Source organism: Bubalus bubalis, chromosome 22, assembly GCF_019923935.1.
Source record: "Bubalus bubalis isolate 160015118507 breed Murrah chromosome 22, NDDB_SH_1, whole genome shotgun sequence".
Classification (NCBI taxonomy): Eukaryota; Metazoa; Chordata; class Mammalia; order Artiodactyla; family Bovidae; genus Bubalus; species Bubalus bubalis.
In genome coordinates, this window is record NC_059178.1 from 44,992,015 (window position 1) to 45,008,075 (window position 16,061).

The window sequence follows — 16,061 nt, forward strand, 5'->3', positions numbered from 1 at the left end:
GACAGCAAGATCAAATCAGTCAATCCTAAAGGAAATCAACCCTGAATATTCATTGGAAGGACTGATACTGAAGATGAAGCTCCAATACTTTGGTTGCCTGATGTGAAGAGACAACTCACTGGAAAATATCCCAATGCTGGGAAAGATTGAAGGCAAATGGAGAAGGGAGTGGCAGAGAATAACATGATAAGATAGCACCAACAACTCAATGAACATGAATTTGAACAAACTCTGGGAGATGGTAGAAAACAAGAGGAGCTTGGTGTGCTGTGGTCCATGGTGTTACAAACAGAGGGACATGACATAGCAACAGAATAACACGTTTATAGCAAAATAACTCTTTCTATTGTTGAGTGCTCTGAAGTTTTAAAGTTATCTTTCCTTCAAATCAACCTAGATAAAGTTACTTAGACTTTGTGGACTGCAGTTCAGTTCAGTCAGTCAGTTCAGTCACTCAGTCATGTCCGACTCTTTGCGACCCCATGGACTGCAGCACGCCACATGGATAGTCCCTGTCTATCGCCCACTCCCAGAGTTTACTCAAACTCATGTCCATTGAGTCGGTGATGCCATCCAGCCAGCTCATCCTCTGTCATCCCCTTCTCCTCCCACCTTCAATTTTTCCCAGGATCAGGGTCTTTTCAAATTAGTCAGTTCTTCACATCAGGTGGACAAATTATTGGGAGTTTCAGCTTCAGCATCAGTCCGTCCAGTGAATATTCAGGACTGATTTCCTTTAGGATGGACTGGTTGGATCTCCTGGCAGTCCAAGAGACTCTCAAGAGTCTTTTCCAACACCACAGTTCAAAAGCATCAATTCTTTGGCACTCAGCTTTCTTTATAGTCCAACTGTCACATCCATACATGACTACTGGAAAAACCATAGCTTTGACTAGATGGACCTTAGTTGGCAGTTACCTCACCTATAGAAGGAGGGTTTGAAAATTAGCTGTGTCAGCCTCTATTTGCATGGAGCAATGTTTTGTACCCTGCAGATAACTGGAGATATTTTCCCAAATGCACAACTTTACATATTTCCACAAAGTCATCCCTTTAAAACATAAATCTTTGCACAAAATGGTCTTAAAATATTTCACAGGAATTGAAGCTTCAAATTTCTTTTCACTAGTTAAGTGTTATATGTTTTCTATGCTCCAGGTACTATTCCAGATCTGCACATACATCATGACATACATACACAAGAGGTACCTACTGCCCCCATGGATCTTTTATTTTCATAAGTCTGACTGTATCCATTGTGTAGGTCAGTGACATTTGCTATAATGTAAATAAAAGAGCACCACATGACCCAGAGGAATTGGGATGAACATTTTTATTGCAGAGAAAGAAGACTTCATGGCAACCCACTCCAGTATTCTTGCCTGGAGAATCTCCTTGGACAAAGGAGCTGCAGTCCATGGAGTCACAAATAGTTGGCTGTGACTGAGCAAATAAGTACAAGAAGACTTCTCTGAATTGTGACTTTTGATCTGAAACATAAATTGTAAGAAAGAGCAAGAAATTCTAAGGCTTGGTAAAAATAAAGTTAAATATATAATACTTTAAAAATGCAAAGAGATAAGAAAAATTGTTTACCTTATTTATTTTACTTATCATCCAATTGCCTTTCATCTGAATACTAGCTCCCTATATTTATTTCTAAGAACTCACTGAATAGGAAGAAAAGGAAGGTATCCATGTCTAGTGATGCATCCTAAAATTTAAAGTATTGAAGAGTGCTATGTTTTTGATAATTTTGCTATCTCCTCTCTAATGCAAAAGGTTCCAAACAATATCTGGCTAAAGAAATGAAGTTTCATTTTCTTTCCTTATCTTTGTAGAGTGTGCATTCCTATGAATATTCCTAGCATTTAGCAAAACCACAAAGTGTATATTTGTCCATGGTGTCTCTTAATCTTACAATTATTTATGATTTCACCAAATTGTACAATTGCTTCCTGTTATTTAAGCCTGTGATGATTATGTTTATGCGTCAGCTTATTTGAGTGACAGTATCCAGATATGTGGTCAAACATCTTTCTAGATGTTTCTGTGAGGGTGTTTTTTTATATCTAATTTGTATTTAAATCAGTAGACTTTGAGTAAAGCAGATTGTTCTCCATAATGTGGGCGGGCTTCACTCAATCAACTGAAGGCCTAAAAAAAGAAAAGACCACTTTGAGCAAGAGGAAATTCTCCAGCAGGCTACTTTTTGGATTTTATCTGTGACATTGGCTCTTCTTGATGCTACAGATGACTGCCTTTGGACTCAAAGTGAAACTCTTTCTTGACTGTCCAGCCTGACAAACTCCTCCATCAAATTTTGAACTCACTTAGCTTCTATAATTGCATGAGCCAGTTCCTTAAAATGAACCAATTCTATTGATTCTGTTTCTCTGGCAAACCCTGATTAATATTGGCCTGTTCAAATATTAGGGGCTTCCCTAATATTTGGCTCAGATAGTAAAGAATCTTCCTAAAATGGGGGAGATCTGGGTTTGATCCCTGGGTCAAAGAAGACCTCCTGGAGAAGAGAAAGGCTACATACACTAATATTCTTGCCTGGAGAATTCTATGGATAAAGCCTCATGCCTTGGGCTACAGTCCATGGAGTCCCAAACAGTTGGATGTGATTAAACGACTAACACTTTCATTCATTCAGACATCAGGCCCAACCCAGGCTTCTTCTCCAAAACCAAGACTCTTATCCTCATTTGTTCTTTCTATTGACTCAAGGTAGTCCACATTTGGATAAACTCTTGAAATAAACCTTAAAGTTTTACCATTCTCAACAGTGTTTTAATGAACTCCTTGGAAGGAAGGTCTAATCCTTGTAGAAAAGTCACATATCAATGATGGGCCAAAGGTGCCCATATTCTATGGTCATTTTGTTTTTCTTGGTTTGGTTTTGATTCTATTTCTAAATATACTTTGCTATCTTAGCAAAGTAAGTGAAGTTGCTCAGTCGTATCTGACTCTTTGAGACCCCATAGACTGTAGCCTACCAGGCTCCTCTGTCCATGGGATTTTCCAGGCAATAGTACTGGAGTGGGTGGCCATTTCCTTCTCCAGGGGATCTTCCCAACCCAGGGCTCAAACCCGGGTCTCTTGCATTGTAGACAGACACTTTACCGTCTGAGCCACAAGACTGAGAAGAAGATACAGAGATTTCCCTTCTGCCTCCTGTCCCAAACTTGCATGACTTCCCCCATTATCAGCATCCCCCACAGAGAGGTACCTTTGTTATAATTGGTACACTACATTGACATATCATCATTACCCAAGACTCTAATTTACCCTTAGGGTTCACTCTTGGTGTTTTACATTCTCTATGGGTTTAGATAAATGCATCAGTTTAGTCACTCAGTGGTGTCTGACTGTTTGTGACCCCATGTACTGCAGCACACTAGTCTTCCCTGTCCATCACCAACTTCCAGAGCTTGCTCAAACTCATGTCCATTGAGTCAGTGATGACATTCAACCATCTCATCCTTTGTCATCCCCTTCTCCTCCTGCCTTCAATCTTTCCCATCATCGGGGTCTTTTCCAATGACTCTGATAAATGCATAATGACATGTATTTATCATATAGTATCATACAGAGTGATTTCACTGCAATAAAATTATTCTGGGCTCTACTTATTCATCCCCCTGCCCCAAACCCCTAGCAAGCATTGATGTTTTTACTAGCCCCATAGTTGGTTCCCCCCACCCCGAATGTCATTTAGTTGAATTCATATGACATGCAATCTTTCCAGATAGGCTTCTTTCACTTAGTAATATTCATCTAAGTTCCCTCTGTGTCTTTCATGGTTTGATAACTCTTTTCCATTTGTCACTGAGTAATATTCCACTTCCTGAATATGCCACAATTTATTTATCCATTACTTCTACTGAGGGACATTTTAGTGGCTTCCAAGTTTTGGGCACTATGAATAAAGATGTTGTAAATCTCTGTGTGCAGGGTTTATGTGAGCATAAGTTTTCAACTCATTTGGGTAAATACTATGAAGCATTGCTTAATCATATAGCATAGGTATGTTTAGTTTTGTATGAAACTGACAAACTCTCTTCCAAGCTGGCTATTCCAATTTGCATTCCTTGGAGCAAGAAATTACATTTCCTGTTGACACACATCCTTGCCAACAATTGGTGTTTTCTGCATTCTGGATTTTGTCCATTCTCTTAGGTGCAAAGCGGCATCTCACTACTGATGATATAATGTGGAGCGTATTTTCATAAGCTTACTTGTCATTTTGTACATCTTATTTCATAAAGTATCTGCTATTGTCTTTGATCTACTTATTGGATTGCTTATTTTCTTACTGTTGAGTTTTTATAGTTCTTTTTATTTTGGATAATAATCTTTTATCAGCTATGTCTTTTGGAAATAGATATAGTTCCCAGGCCATGTTTTGCTTTTTCATTCTTTGACAGTATCTTTTGCAGAATAGAAATTTTTAATTTTAATGAAGTGAAGCTTATTAATTTTTTGCTTCATTTTTTTTTTTTTAGTTTTTTTAATCTAAAAGTCATCACCAAATTCAAGGTTGTCTAGAGTTTCTCCTTTGTTATCTTCTATGCTACCTATAAATTTTATGATTCTGCATTTTGCATTGAGATCTGTGATACATTTTGAGTTAAGTTTTGTGAGGGATATTAGAGTCTGTGTTTAGATTTTTTTTTAAATATGTGGCTGTCTAGATGTTCCAGCTCCATTTGCAGAAAAGACTATCTGTTCTCCATCATTTATCTGTCAAAGTTTATTTGACTATATTTATGTGTCTATTTCTGGACCCTCTGTTCTTTCCTGTTGATCTATTTGTCTGCTCATTCATTAATACCATACTGTCTTGAGTACTGTACCTTTATAGTAAGTTTTTAACTCAAGTTGTATTAGTCCACCGATTTTGTCCTTGTCTTTCAATACTGAGTTGGCCAAAGTTTGCTTTTTAATTGTACCTTATATGTCAAAGTTTAGCAAACTGAAGCCAGGTTGACTATAACATTTTTAGGAATAAAACAAAATGACTACAAATAAAAGTACAACACTCTTACAAATTTAGGAAAATATGTTTTTAAATGAGACTTAATATTATATAAATCTAGATATATATTTAATGCCTGACAAATTTGGCCTATGCACATTTTTTATTTGGTTGCATTGCTTAAGAATAGGGGTTGAAAGTTTCTCTCTGTGGGAAGAGGGGGAAGCAAAGACCTTCTGATACCTCAAGGAACTGAGAGTAATAGAATATGAATTATTTGCTCAAGATAACTCAGTTGAGGCAATGCCAGAGCCAGAAATCAAGTGTTCAGCTGCCCTGTCTTACTGTTTGGAATTCTTATCATTTCCCATGGAAAGCACTGGACATCTTGTTGTTATGAAAGCAACATAAAAAACAGCTTAAAATATGTTTAATCAGATGGCAAAGCATTTTAAAGAAATGTTTCCTGAAAAAGTAGAGCAGAATGCAGTCTGTGCTGTTTCCAGACTAGCAAACACATATACATCTTTCAGGGCATATATTAAGAACCTGGTGGCTTTGGGTGGTAAGAGTGCTAAAGGTATTTGATGAGCAATTCCCCATAACTGGCCTCATCTCCTAAAAGAGAATCTTCTCACTTCTCCAATCAGCCTTGATGATACACCTGTACTATCTACTCCATCTACATGCAAGTTTTCAAAAAGACCAAGTGAAGACACTGCTTCATGTGGAAACAATGCTTCAGTTCAGTTCAGTTCAGTTGCTCAGTCGTGTCTGACTCTTTGCGACCCTGAATTGCAGCACACCAGGCCTCCCTGTCCATCACCAGCTCCGGGAATTCACTCAGAGTCACATCTATCAAGTCAGTGATGCCATCCAGCCATCTCATCCTCTGTTGTCCCCTTCTCCTCCTGCCCCCAATCCCTCCCAGCATCAGAGTCTTTTCCAATGAGTTAACTCTTCACATGAGGTGGCCAAAGTACTGGAGTTTCAGCTTCAGCATCATTCCTTGCAAAGAAATCCCAGGGCTGATCTCCTTCAGAATGGACTGGTTGGATCTCCTTGCAGTCCAAGGGACTCTCAAGAGTCTTCTCCAACACCACAGTTCAAAAGCATCAATTCTTCAGTGCTCAGCCTTCTTCACAGTCCAACTCTCACATCCATACATGATCACAGGAAAAAACCATAGCCTTGACTAGACGAACCTTTGTTGGCAAAGTAATGTCTCTGCTTTTCAATATGCTATCTAGGTTGGTGATAACTTTCCTTCCAAGGAGTAAGTGTCTTTTAATTTCATGGCTGCAGTCACCATCTGCAGTGATTTTGGAGCCCCAAAAAATAAAGTCTGACACTGTTTCCACTGTTTCCCCATCTATTTCTCATGAAGTGATGGGACAGGATGCCATGATCTTCATTTTCTGAATGTTGAGCTTTAAGCCAACTTTTTCACTCTCGTCTTTCACTTTCATCAAGAGGCTTTTTAAGGTAATGAGCAGCAGCTGCACTTTGCTGGAGCAGCCGTGAAGAGATACCCCACGCCCAAGGTAAGAGAAACCCAAATAAGACGGTAGGTGTTGTGAGAGGGCATCAGAGGGCAGACACACTGAAACCATACTCACAGAAAACTAATCTAATCACACTAGGACCACAGCCTTGTCTAACTCAATGAAACTAAGTCATGCCCGTGGGGCAACCCAAGATGGGCAGGTCATGGTGGAGAGATCTGACAGAATGTGGTCGACTGGAGAAGGGAATGGCAAACCACTTCAGTATTCTTGCCTTGAGAACCCCATGAACAGTATGAAAAGGCAAAATGATAGGATTCTGAAAGATGAACTCCCCAGGTCAGTAGGTGCCCAATATGCTACTGGAGATCAGTGGAGAAATAACCCCAGAAATAATGAAGGAAACATTGCTTAGGTGAATCCTATTTGTTTCCTAAGGATAAGTGTTGAATGTGAGACTGTATAATATTCAGAGTCTTGCAAATGGGCTTAACTGAGTAGAGAAGGCATTTTTCTCCCTCAAGAGGGGAAACTAAAGATAAAAAGTGCAAATTGTACTCTGGAGAAAATTCTATCCAGTTATATACCAATTTGTGTTACTGAATCATAGAACTATAGAAAGCAAAGAGATTTTCCACCTCAGCCCCATCACATCATGGTAATAATTAGTACCACATATGAAATACACAAAATGTGCTTTTTCCTGTGCAGAATTTTATATTATCTGATGTAGTCTTAGTGAAGCTGCTCAGTCGTGTCTGACTCTTGTGACCCCGTGGACTGTAGCCTACCAGGCTCCTCTGTCCATGGGATTTTCCAGGCAAGAATACTGGAGTAGGTTGCTATTTCCTTCTCCAGGGGATCTTCCTGACCCAGGGATCAAACCCGGGTCTCCAGCATTGTAGACAGATGCTTTTACCGCCTGAGCCACAGGGAAGTCACGTAGTCTTAATACCCTAAGAAACTGGAATTCTTATTTTATTTATCTAGTCTAATTTCCCAACTTCCTGCTAATCATCTCTTCCTTTGACTGCTGATAAAGATTTCTTCCATGAATGTTCACTACCTGGCATATGATAGGTACTCCAAATCTAATGGATGAATCACTAGCCTTTTATTTGGTGATATCAACATGTTTATTGAATTATTAAATATTTGATTTGGACAACAAAAATGTCAGATTCTCTTTATGGTTTAAAACTAGCCAAATATCTCAAAATACAGAGTCACCATATTCTCTATCCTTTTAGAATATTAGCCTCTCACAGCCATAAAAATGAAGATATAAATTTAGCTTCCAGGGAAGGTCCAATGTTAATGGGCTCTGATATGAATAGACAGTAAGTGTTTTATACCATTTAGCAACCACTGAATGCCTCCTCTGTGCTTTGCCTGTGTTAAGTAAATTAAGAGATGTAAGAGAAGAGATGGCATGGGATTGGCATTCAAAGGCTTTACAAGTAATTTGGAAGATTGGGTCATTCACTTACAACTATGAGACCAATTCTAATGTAAGGAAGAACAAAAGTGTGACAAATCTATCTTATAATTAAGGAATGGTTCAGAAGTAGGAATATATCAAGACTATTATCATACCAAATCTTACCAATCATTCAAGCTCTTAAGGCTCATCTAGTAAATCAAGACATTTTGAACTAATTTCACCAACTAAGATATCTTTGCATTGTGACGTTCATCTTCAATAGTTTAACACTACGTGAGTAAACAAAACCTATAGGAATAAGTTTCAAAAAATTTTTTTCTGGCCATGCAGCATGCAAGATCTTAATCCCCAACCAGGGATTGAGACTGCAACCCTTGCAGTAGAAGTGCAGAGTCTTAACTGAGGCTGCCAAGGAAGTCCCTCAAATTTCAATGACATGACTTAGAGTGCTTAAATATAAAACCCAAAATGTTGTTATTGTTCAGTCACAAGTGTTTTTAATTTCATATCTGCATTCACTGATTTTGGAGCCCAAGAAAATAAAATTTGCCGCTTTTTCCACCTTTCTCCCATTAACTATTAGCTCACAGTCAAAGGCTTTGGCATAGTCAATAAAGCAGAAATAGATGTTTTTCTGGAACTCTCTTGCTTTTTCCATGATCCAGCAGATGTTGGCAATTTGATCTCTGGTTCCTCTGCCTTTTCTAAAACCAGCTTGAACATCTGGAAGTTCACAGTTCATGTATTGCTGAAGCCTGGCTTGCAGAATTTTGAGCATTACTTTACTAGCGTGTGAGATGAGTGCAATTGTGCGGTAGTTTGAGCATGCGTTGGCATTGCCTTTTTTGGGATTAGAATGAAAACTGACCTTTTCCAGTCCTGTGGCCACTGCTGAGTTTTCCAATTTTGGTGGATCATAGAAAAAGTAAGAGTTCCAGAAAAACATCTATTTCTTCTTTATTGACTGTGCCAAAGCCTTTGACTCTGTGGATCACAATAACTGTGGAAAATTCTGAAAGAGATGGGAATACCAGACCACCTGACCTGTCTCTTGAGAAACCTGTAGGCAGGTCAGGAAGAAACAGTTAGAACTGGACATGGAACAACAGACTGGTTCCAAATAGAAAAAGGAGTATGTCAAGGCTGTATATTGTCACCCTGCTTATTTAAATTCTATGCAGAGTACATCATGAGAAACGCTGGGCTGGAAGAAGCACAAGCTGAAATCGATGCCAGGACAAATATCAATAACCTCAGATATGCAGCTGAGACCACCCTTATGGCAGAAAGTGAAGAGGAACTAAAGAGACTCTTGGTGAAAGTGAAAGAGGAGACTGAAAAAGTTGGCTTAAAGCTCAACATTCAGAAAACGAAGATCGTGACATGTGGTCCCATCACTACCTGGGAAATAGATGGGGAAACAGTGGAAACACTGTCAGACTTTATTTTTGGGGGCTCCAAAATCACTGCAGTTGGTGATTGCAGCCATGAAATTAAAAGACGCTTACTCCTTGGAAGGAAAGTTATGACCAACCTAGGTAGCATATTGAAAAGCAGAGACATTACTTTGCCAACAAAGGTCCATCTAGTCAAGGCTATGGTTTTTCCAGTGGTCATGTATGGATGTGAGAGTTGGACTGTGAAGAAAGCTGAGCGCCAAAGAATTGACGCTTTTGAACTGTGGTATTGGAGAAGACTCTTGAGAGTCCCTTGGACTGCAAGGAGATCCAACCTGTCCATTCTAAAGGAGATCAGCCCTGGGTATTCTTTGGAAGGAATGATGCTGAAACTGAAACTCCAGTACTTTGGCCACCTCATGCGAAGAGTTGACTCATTGGAAAAGACTCTGATGCTGGGAGGGATTGGGGGCAGGAGGAAAAGGAGATGACAGAGGATGAGATGGCTGGATGGCATCACCAACTTGATGGTCGTGAGTTTGAGTGAACTCCAGGAGTTGGTGATGGATAGGGAGGCCTGGCGTGATGCGATTCATGGGGTTGCAAAGAGTTGGACACAAATGAGCAACTGAACTGAACTGAACTGATGAAGTGATAGTACCAGATGCCAAGATCTTAGTTTTCTGAATGTTGAGTTTCAAGCCAGCTTTTTGACTCTCCTCTTTCACCCTCACAAGAGGCTCTTTAGTTAGTTCCTCTTCATTTTCTGCCATTAGAGTGGTATCATCTGCATATCTGAGGTTGTTGACATTTCTCCTGGCATTTTTGATTCCAGCTTGTGATTTATCCAATCCAGCATTTTGCCTGATTTACTCTGCATATAAATTAAATAAGCAGAGTGAGAGTATACAGCCTTGTCGAATTCCTTCCAAATTTTGAACCAGTCAGTTGTTCCATATCCAGTTCTATTGCTTCTTGACCCACATGCAGGTTTCTTAGGAGACAGGTCAGGTGGTCTGGTATTCCCATCTCTTTAAGAATTTTCCACAATTTCTTGTGTTCCACAGAGTCAAAGGCTTTCATGTAATTAATGAAACAGATGTTTGTTTGTTTGTTTGTTTAATTCCCTTGCTTTCTGCACGATGTAATGACTGTTGGCAATTTGATCTCTGGTTTTTCTGTCCTTTCTAAACACAGCTTGTACATCTGGAAGTTCTTGGCTCACGTACAGCTGAAGCCTAGCTTGAAGGATTTCAAGTATAACCTTGCTAACATGTGAAATGAGTGCAATTGTACACTTAGTTTGAACTTCCTTTGGCATTGCCCTTTGGGATTAGAATGAAAACTGACCTTTTCTAGTCCTGTAACCACTGTTGAGTTTTCCAAATTTGATGACATACTGAGTGTAGCACTCTAACAACAACATCTTTTCCATCAAATGAAAAAAATGGACTAATGACAGAAGTTTAACTTTGAAAATTCTGAAGATAAATGCTGGCTTATGAAGAATCCATGTTTAACTCATAGCTTTATGTGTCCCCCTCAAGTGCACAAATTCATATTCAGATGCATAATTTAAGAATGTAAATTTCTGAAATTGACGAGTCTCTGGCAGTATGGGCCAGACACAGAAATTTTGTGGAAAACTGAGCTTCTGTTTGATTTGCTTCTGAAATCAAGCATTGTGGTCCATCTCTGAAATCAATTGCACCACAGAGATTTTATTAATTTTTCTGAGATTTTCTTTCAAACTAGAAATGGTAAATGCCATTATATTTCACAGATATTATAAGTTAACAATTTTTGAGCTTCTGTGGATGTGAGAGTTGGACTGTGAAGAAGACTGAGCACCGAAGAATTGATGCTTTTGAACTGTGGTGTTGGAGAAGACTCTTGAGAGTCCCTTGGACTGCAAGGAGATCCAACCAATCCATTCTGAAGGAGATCAGCCCTGGGATTTCTTTGCAAGGAATGATGCTGAAGCTGGAACTCCAGTACTTTGGCCACCTCATGTGAAGAGTTGACTCATTGGAAAAGACTCTAATGCTGGGAGGGATTGGGGGCAGGAGGAGAAGGGGATGACAGAGGATGAGATGCCTGGATGGCATCATTGACTCAATGGACGTGAGTCTGAGTGAACTCCAGGAGTTGGTGATGGACAGGGAGCCCTGGCGTGCTGCAATTCATGGGGTCGCAGAAAGCTGGACACGACTGAGCGACTGAACTGAACTGAACTGAATATTCCTTATTAGATTCTGAAGCGTGGCCAAGAGGGGATACCCCTCACCCAAGGTCAGGAGCAGTGGCTGAGAGTGCCAGACTGCATCGGCACAGGAGCCACCCAGAAGAGCTACCCCATGTCTGAGGTAAGGGACAGCAGCCGAGAGGAGCTACCCCATGTCTGAGGTCAGGGGCGGTAGCCAAGAGGAGCTACCGCACGCCCGAGGTCATGGGAGGTGGCCGAGAGGAGCAACCCCACGTCCAAGGAGCAGTGGCTGCATGGGCACAGGAGGGCCGAGAGGAGCTACTCCACGTTCAAGGTCAGGAGGAGTGGCCGTGAGGAGATACCCCTCGTCCAAAGTAGGGAGCAGTGGCTGCGCTTTGCTGGAGCAGCTGTAAAGAGATACCCCACGTCCAAATTAAGAGAAACCCAAGTAAGACGGTAGGTGTTGTGAGAGGGCATCAGAGGGCAGATGCACTGCAACCATAATCGCAAAAAAACTAGCCAATCTGATCACATGGACCACAGCCTTGTCTAACTCAATGAAACTAAGCCCATGCCATGTGGGCCCACCAAGATGGGAGGGTCATGGTGGAAAGGTCTGACAGAATGTGGCCCATTGGAGAAGGGAATGGCAAACCACTTCAGTATTCTTGCCTTGAGAACCCCATGAACAGTATGAAAAGGCAAAATGATAGGATACTGAAAGAGGAACTCCTCAGGTCAGTAGGTGCCCAATATGCTACTGGAGATCAGTGGAGAAATAACTCCAGAAAGAATGCAGGAATGGAGCCAAAGCAAAAACAATACCCAGTTGTGGATGTGACTGGTGATAGAAGGAAGGATTGATGCTGTAAAGAGCAATATTTCATAGGAACCTGAAATGTCAGGTCCATGAATCAAGGCAAGTTGGAAGTCAAACAGGAGATGGCAAGAGTGAACATCGACATTCTAGGAATCGGCGAACTAAAATGGACTGGATTGGGTGAATTTAACTCAGATGACCATTATATCTACTATTGTGGGCAGGAATCCCTTAGAGTAAATGGAGTAGCCATCATGGTCAACAAGAGAGTCCATAATGCAGTATTGGGATGCAATCTCAAAAATGACAGAATGATCTCTGTTCGTTTCTAAGGCAAACCATTCAATATCATAGTACTCCAAGCCTATGCCCAACCAGTAACGCTGAAGAAGCTGAAGTTGAACGGTTCTATGAAGACCTACAAGACCTTTTAGAACTAACACCCAAAAAGGATGTCCTTTTCATTATAGGGGACTGGAATGCAAAAGTAGGAAGTCAGGAAACACCTGGAGTAACAGGCAAATTTGGCCTTGGAGTAAGGAAGGAAGCAGGTCAAAGGCTAATAGAGTTTTGAGAAGAGAATGCACTGGTCATAGCAAACACCCTCTTCCAACAACTCAAGAGAAGACTCTACACGTGGACATCACCAGAGGGTCAACACCGAAATCAGATTGATTATATTCTTTGCAACCAAAGGTGGAGAAGCTCTATACAGTCAGCAAAAACAAGACCAGGAGCTGACTGTGGTTCAGATCATGAAATCCTTATTGCCAAGTTCAGACTTAAACTTAAGAAAGTGGGGAAAACCACCAGACCATTCAGGTATGACCTAAATAGAATCCCTTATGATTATACAGTGGAAGTGAGAAATAGATTTAAGGGACTAGATCTGATAGACAGAGTGCCTGAGGAATTATGGACAGAGGTTCGTGACATTGTACAGGAGACAGGGATCAAGACCATCCCCGTGGAACAGAAATGCAAAAAAGCAAAATGGCTGTCAGAGGAGGCCTTAAAAATAGCTGTGAAAAGAAGAGAAGTGAAAAGCAAAGGAGAAAAGGAAAGATATAAGCATCTGAATGCAGTGTTCCAAAGAAGAGCAAGAAGAGATAAGAAAGCCTTCCTCAGAGATCAATGCAATGAAATAGAGGAAAACAACAGAATGGGAAAGACTAGAGATCTCTTCAAGAAAATTAGAGATACCAAGGGAACATTTCAGCAAAAATGGGCTTGATAAAGGACAGAAATGGTATGGACCTAACAGAAGTGGAAGATAATAAGAAGAGGTGGTAAGAATACACAGAAGAACTGTACAAAAAAGATCTTCAAGACCCAGATAATCATGATGGTGTCATCACTGACCTAGAGCCAGACATCGTGGAATATGAAGTTAAGTGGGCCTTAGAAAGCATCACTATGAACAAAGCTAGTGGAGGTGGTGGAATTCCAGTTGAGCTATTTCAAATCCTGAAAGATGATGCTGTGAAAGTGCTGTACTAAATATGTCAGCAAATTTGGAAAACTCAGCAGTGGCCACAGGACTGGAAAAGGTCAGTTTTCATTCCAATCCCAAAGAAAGGCAATGCCAAAGAATGCTCAAAGTACTGCACAATTGCACTCATCTCACACACTAGTAAAGTAATGCTCAAAATTCTCCAAGCCAGGTTTCAGCAATATGTGAACCGTGAACTTCCCGATGTTCAAGCTGGTTTTAGGAAAGGAGAGGAACCAGAGGTCAAATTACCAACATCCACTGGATCATTGAAAAAGCAAGAGAATTCCAGAAAAACATTTCTTTCTGTTTTATTGACTATGCCGAAGCCTTTGACTGTGTGAATCACAATAAACTGTGGAAAATTCTGAAAAGATGGGAATACCAGACCACCTGACCTGCCTCTTGAGAAATCTGTGGGCAGGTCAGGAAGAAACAGTTAGAACTGGACATGGAACAACAGACTGGTTCCAAATAGGAAAAGGAAGACGTCAAGGCCGTATATTGTCACCCTGCTTTTTAACTTCTATGCAGAGTACATCATGAGAAATGCTAGTCTGGAAGAAGCACAAGCTGGAATAAAGATTAGCGGGACAAATATCAATAACCTCAGATATGCATCTGACACTACCCTTATGGCAGAAATTGAAGAGGAACTAAAGAGACTCTTGATGAAAGTGAAAGAGGAGACTGAAAAAGTTGGCTTAAAGCTCAACATTCACAAAACTAAGATCATGGCATGTGGTCCCATCATGTCATGGGAAATAGATGGGGAAACAGTGTCAGACTGTATTTTGGGGGCTCCAAAAAAACTGCACATAGTGATTGCAGCCGTGAAATTAAAAGACGCTTACTCCTTGGAAGGAAAGTTATGACCAACCTAGATAGCATATTGAAAAGCAGAGACATTCCTTTGCCAACAAAGGTCCGTCTAGTCCAGGCTATGGTTTTTCCAGTGGTCATGTATGGATGTGAGAGTTGGACTGTGAAGAAGGCTGAGCGCCAAAGAATTAATGCTTTTGAACTGTGGTATTGGAGAAGACTCTTGAGAGTCCCTTGGACTGCAAGGAGATCCAACCAGTCCATTCTAAAGGAGATCAGCCCTGGGTGTTCTTTGCAAGGAATGATGTGGAAGCTGAAACTCCAGTACTTTCGCCACCTCATGTGAAGAGTTGACTCATTGGAAAAGACTCTAATGCTGGGAGGGATTGGGGGCAGGAGGAGAAGGGGACGACAGAGGATGAGATGGCTGGATGGCATCACCAACTCGATGGACGTGGGTCTGAGTGAACTCCAGGAGTTGGTGATGGACAGGGAGGCCTGGCGTGCTGTGATTTATGGGGTCGCAAAGAGTCGGACACGACTGAGCGACTGAACTGAACTGAACTAAAGCTGTATATATGGGCTTCCCCAGTGGCTGAGATGGTGAAGAATCTGCCAGAAATGCAGGAGAACTTGGTTTGGTCCCTGAGTGTGGAAAATCTGCTGGATAAGGGAATGGCAACCCACTCCAGTATTTTGCCTGGAGATTTTCATGGGCAGAGGAACCTGGTGGACTACAATCCACGAGGTCACAAAGTGTTGGATATGACTGAGTGATTAAAACACAAAATCTGTGTATATATTTAAACTATTTGTTTGATAACATATTGTGTATATGCATGGAACTATCACAGTCAAGATAAGAAATAAAATATGCATCACTCAAAAAAAATTTTCAGATGCTGTTTTGTAATCTCTCCCTTCTGCCAGTCTTTCTCCTTCCCACTCTCTCTCAACACCTAGATGGCCACTTTTCTGATTTCTGTCACTATAGATCAGTTTGAATTTTGGAAAATCTTACATAAAGTGAATAACACAGTAGATTCTCTTTCTAGTCTGAATTATTAGACTCAGAATAGTTATTTATTCACTCATGTTGCAGTATGTTGTAATATTTCATTATATTGATTAGTCATTTTCCATTATATAAATATATTCTCATTTTCCCTGAAAGGTAACTTTATTTTTCTTTAGAGTTTTTATTTTGTATTGGGGTATAGCTGATTAACAGTGTTGTGATTTGTTTCAAGTGAACAGAGAAGAGACTCAGCTGCACATATACATGTATCCATTCTCCCTCGACCCCCTCTCCCATTCAGGCTGCCACATAACATTGAGCAGAGTTCCATGGGCTATAAGTAGTCCTTAGTTAATTATCCACTTAAGAT